A 6,023-nucleotide genomic window follows, 5' to 3' on the forward strand; every position below is an offset into this window, starting at 1 on the left:
TACAATGGAATTTAAGATACAACGACAAACTAAAACTGAAATTAAGATACATAGCCAGTACGACACATCATACTACTTTCCATGCATCCACCGTGACCATTTTTCAGACTTGTCGCCGTGTTCTTCTGCCGCTTGCGCCTCAGCAACTCTTTCCCTTAGTCTCTTCCTTTCGGCTTCACGAGCCTCCCTGCGCACCTCTTCCTCTGCAAACCTATGTGCAGCCTCATCATCCATCCTCTTCTGATTCACCTCGCGATTATGAGCTTGTTCCGCCCTTAGTTTCTGGATCTGTCTCTCTCGCTCTGCTTTAGCATTATCATGAGCCTTTTCCTGGCGCTCCTCCTCAAAGAACGTTCCCCACGCACACCGGTGTTTCTCCTCAACCTCCTGGCGCGTCCAATCCGGTTGCTCCGTGTCTATCCAGTGAAACCATTTGCATAGGGGCGGGGGAGATTGCAACACAAACAGTAACATTAAATCACATTCATAAATAAATTTATGCCTACATAAAATTATGTCGAAACATACCGGTGGCCTGGTGGACGATGAAGCTGAACTATGGGGTGGATCATGCTCATAGCTCGCACACATGAAAAATTTCATGCTGAACCAATCAGAGAAATCCTCCACCAGCTTAACCTTAGCAAGACGGCCGCACCAACACCGCTCCGCAGTCACACCCGGGGGCAAACTTGCAACCTTCGCCTTCACTGGCCTAAACTCCTGGTCAGAGCACGGCACACTCATGACGGCTAAGGGTGAGCCAATAGAAAAAAGAGAGAGATAGAAGCACTTGTGCAGCGAAGAGTGTCGATGCCTACTTTTATAGGGAAAATCCGAGAGCGTGGGGGGAAATATAGCGGGAGATGGTGGCGGGATAAATTTGGCAGAAATGGTGGCAGGAAGGAGTGGCCGGAAGGATGGCAGGAAGAAGTGGCGGGAAGGGTGGCGGCAAGGGCGGGAGGGAAACACAGCGGTGTGACGAGAGAGGGAAAAAATATGGCGGGAAAGCGGTGGCTGGAAAAGAACGGGAGAGAAGTGGCAGGAGATATCACTCGTAATAAACCTAAACTAAATCCATGCAAATCATCGGGCTTTAGATGGCCGGGCGGACAGCAGAAGGCCGGTCGGTAGCTGACCAATTGGTCAGCTATCGACCAATTAGTTTGCACTGGACTCGACTCCCACTCGGTCTGCTACTGACCGATCGGTCAGCTAATGACCGACCAGATCACACATTAAATAAAAAATTCATATTATTTAAAAAAATCGCGGAAAAAGTATACCTTGTCGTATCCTCCAACTGTGTACAGACTTCCGCAAAGAGGTCACGGTTCTCCGTCTTTTGCAGTGCAGACCACGAACGGAGAGTAGTGGAACATCTGTAGCTAACCTGCAAGAGAGATCAATTCTTATCATTAAAAACTTTGTCATTTCTGCATAGCCTTAGGGACCATATAACGGCAAGCGCTCCCACCCTAATAAGCGTTCTAAACCTGTGATCAATACCATGAAGCCAATTACCAAAGATATTGGCTACACTAGTCGGGGGATACAGATCAGAAGCTACTTGGATGCCTGACCGTATAGATCCGGCAAAGTGACACTAGAAGAACAAGTGTTTAATCATCTCATTGTGATGACAGAAAATATACTTAGTACTCCCAAGCCAATTGCGTTTCACAAGATTATCTTTGGTTAGGATTACCCCTCGACACAAATACCAGCCAAAAATCTTAATTTTTAGCGGAATTTTCGTCTTCCAAATCTTCTTGTTTTTATCAACTGGTATATCCAGTTGGATGATTGCATTGTATAGTGAACTCACTGTGAACTTTTCATTGGATTGTAAGTTCCAACGAAATTCATCTGGTCCTTCAGACAATTGAATGGATTGCAAACGAAGTAGTAAAACATTCCATGCAAGAAGTCTTGGGCCATGTAAATCTCATCTAAACGTCACTGACGGCGGTGAGGTCACCATTACTAAAGCAATTATATCACTTTTGCGATGAACAATGCTATATAGCGTCGGATATTGTTCATAGAGAGGTCTAATCCCTAACCAGGAATCCTCCCAGAACCGTATGTGTGATCCATCTTTTATGTTGAAAGTACCATATCTGAAGAAAAATTCTTCGTAGCCATTAAGCCAGCCCAAAAATGCGAATCTCCCAGTTTCCAACGGATTTGGGATAATGCTTTCTCACCAATGTACTTTCTTTTAACTAGGGTCTGCCATATACCATCTTGACTTAGAAGCTTGTAAAGCCACTTACGTAATAAGGCTAAATTTTTGACCTCAAGGTCATGAATCGCCAGACCCCCATATCTTTGGGCCGGTATACAACATACCATTTAACCAGTCGATACTTCTTTTTTTCACTATCCCTTTGCCAAAAAAAAATCTCGATCTATAATAGTCGAGCTTGTGTAAAACACATTTATGGCAAAATGAAGAAGGATATCATATACATCACCATGTTGGTGAGCACTGAATTAATGAGTACCGTCTTCCTCCCAGGGATAGCACTTTACCTTTCCAACTACTAAGTCGCTTCTGAAGTCTTTCCTCCACTAGTTTCCACTCAGCAATTGTTAATCGTCGATAATGAATCGGGATTCCCAAATAGTTGATAGGAAACTGACATTTCCCACAACCAAACAGTTTCGTATATTCAGCAACTGAGTCCTGAGCTTCGCCGAAACAGAACAATTCACTTTTATGGAAGTTGATTTTGAGTCCTGATAAATGCTCGAAAGCTGCCAGTATTAGCTTTAAATTTGAAGATTTATCGATGTCATGTTCCATAAATAAGATTGTATCATCAGCGTATTGAAGGATTGATAAACCTCCATCGACCAGATGTGGGATCACCCCTTCAATTTGGCCATCAAATTTAGCTTGTTCGATCAAAATAGCGAGTATATATATCAGCCACAATGTTGAATAAAAGTGGTGATAGAGGGTCGCATTGGCGCAAACCTTTTCTTGTCTGGAAAAAGCGTCATGTGTCATCATTAACACGTATCACAACACTTCCTCCATACACGAAATCATTATCAAAGCTCACCACTCAGGTGAAAAACCTTTCATTCTGAGTGTCTGATGAAGGAAAGACAATTTTACTTTATCATAAGCCTTCTCAAAATCTAGCTTTAAAATTACCCCATTCATCTTTTTGGTGTGCATTTCATGTACCATCTCATGTAGGACCACTACCCCATCTAGGATATTACATCCTTCCATGAATGCGGTCTGCGATGGCCTCACCACATGTTCCGCCACTGTATTCAGTCTAATGGTGACCACATTTTCATAAAAGATGGTTTATTATTATTATTATTATTATTATTATTATTATTATTATTTATAGATAGCATCATATAGATAAAATTTAGAAGAGTTTTACATTCGGCTTCTGCATCTATAAGATGCATACAGCCGCAACAACTCAGTTAAAATTAAAAACAAATACGTAAAATACGAGACTCATGTAGATCTCATATAACGACTGTAGTGTCGGAGGGTCAATCAGAAAATCACGTTGTTATCCATGTGGAATAAAATTACCTTTCACTATATCTTCCAAGTGTGTAGGCACCTTCATAAATAGGTCTAGGTTCTCAACACGTTATAGAGACAACCATAAACACATCAAATGAGTAAACCGCTAGATGATCTGCATAAGTGAAAAATTCTTATCACTGGAAACAATGTCTTAAAAGAGCATTTCCCCTCTTAGGTGTTTTGGTATTTATGACACTGCTCTTAGTGGACTAACCATGTGTCTAAGTGTAATAGATAATCTAGATGATGGCACAAGATGGTTGGTTGCCCCTCAAAAAAATTGAAGAGGAGATGGAGTTGTCCATTTTTTGTTTACCTTGTTTTAGATAGCTCTGTACTATCAAGATGGGACCCAATAAAGAAAGTTGTGGAGGAATCAAGTTCACAAGAAAAAAAACCTAAAAACACCTCCAGTGATGTCTTATGTACTGCTCGAGAGAATCCCTTCTATGACTTGTTGCCTTGAATCCTTCCTGGCCGGCAGTACTGCTATTCCAAGCGGTAGTACTGCTTGGAACTGTTCATGTACAAGCTAGGTCTGATAGTGTGGGTAGTAGCACCGCTCCCATCTCACGAGTGGTAGTACCGGCCTCACTACCGATCTAGTACTGCTTGGCACTTCGCGCCTTCTGTTTTTCGAGCGGAACAAAGCTGGCAGTGAGTGCTAAAATGACTCACTTAATCTCCATTTAAACCAGGTATCTTTCACCATGTATGATGGAAATATATCTCTATACCTGCTTCTAATCACATCATTGCAAAGATGTGCAAGTCTCCTTGTTATTTTGTTTTGAGCAAAAATGAACACTTTGAGGAAGAAATCAAGGGCAATTAATGAAAAATTACGAGATGGGATATCACCAAGTCAACCAGGCCTCGAAGGCATCCAACAAGAGGGTTAGCGAGAACTAGTATGTTCATGTCCGCCTGTATGACATGATAATACCATGTGTCAGTGGCACCGCCTTATCAAACCAAGTATAAAATGTGAAGGCGTCTGGGGCATCCGAGAGAGAGAGAGAGAGAGAGAACACCACGAAAACCACCATTCGCCGCCAAATTCAGATCCAATCTCATCGAAGTCCTTTCTCCACCGCCATCGAATCCACCACATCATTCATCATCGCCATCAGCATCCTCTCTCTCATCTACTTTGTAATATTGATTTCATCGCGATTGGAGACATTGTAAGACTGTTTGTTGTTCATCTACTTGAGATTCCGAATACAATGTTTATTATTGTTGATCTAGTCTTGTGTGAGTAGTCCTCAAACCAGCCGAGGGCTGATGTATAGCCTCACAGAATCAAGTCCATCTCTTTTATCTATATGATATTTTGTAGTATGTTAATCAAGACCCATTCCTGTATTTAGTCCTTCTGCCTCAATCTCAAGGCCTGACATGTACCCAAGCCCATGGAGATTGAGAAAGGTTTAAAGGCGAGAGCACGGTAGTTGCATGATTTGATGTTTGTATCTTAGTGAGAGTGGATATAGGCTGGTAGTGTGATTACATTTCAGGGAATCACGATGACATCATTGATCTTAATGCTATTGTTTGTTTATCTCAGTACTATGACTCCTTACAATGCATATGAACTCGTAGTGGATAATAGATCTATAGGTCTGCTGCTTGCCGCCTCTGGTGTTATTAGGACACATCGCCTATATTACTGGTGCATCTTTATTATCGCACATTCACATATGTGTACTTCATTTTATCTTTGAATGACATTTACTAATGCATAACTACAGGTGAAGCCTTAAAACATGGCCTATCTCACATCGATACACTACCGAACAAATAAAACTGTTGGTGTGGTAAAGCAACAACTAAATATAACCACTCAAGATCTTGTTCAGGTGATCTTACACCAAATTAAAGAATTCTCTTTGAGGATTCGATAACCTAGGTCTCTAGGGTAAAAACTTCAAATAGTACAATCCGATAATCTGGATCATTGTTCCGTTAACAATGTTGTTCTCTTAAATCACAAGAAACATAGTAACACTTCACATTTGCCCCATACTTAGGATACCAAAACTACTAGTGATATATCAACTACTATTAGAGGCAAGATTAGAGATATCTTTATGGTGTTTATAATTTCACACATGTATTAGTGTTTTTCTCCGAAATCATAAATATTCGGAACTAATATAATTATAGCAAAGAACCATAAACTTAACAATGAAACAAAAATATTGAATACTGCAACTTTATTATTACCTCTTGGGCATATTTTCATCATGCTCAACATAATGTTATCGCTCCAAGAAGGATATATTTTTAAGATGGTGGATGCCCCCGTAACAAGTTTCAAACATGTTTGCAACTTACCGCGGTTTGATGCAACCAAAATAACTGACTAGTTTACACGAGCGAATTTGCATTTGAAAACATGTGTTTAACGCATCATTTACTACCATACCAGTTCCATTTTGTCAAATTT

The sequence above is a fragment of the Lolium rigidum genome, chromosome 7, assembly GCF_022539505.1.
Source record: "Lolium rigidum isolate FL_2022 chromosome 7, APGP_CSIRO_Lrig_0.1, whole genome shotgun sequence".
Taxonomy (NCBI): Eukaryota; Viridiplantae; Streptophyta; class Magnoliopsida; order Poales; family Poaceae; genus Lolium; species Lolium rigidum.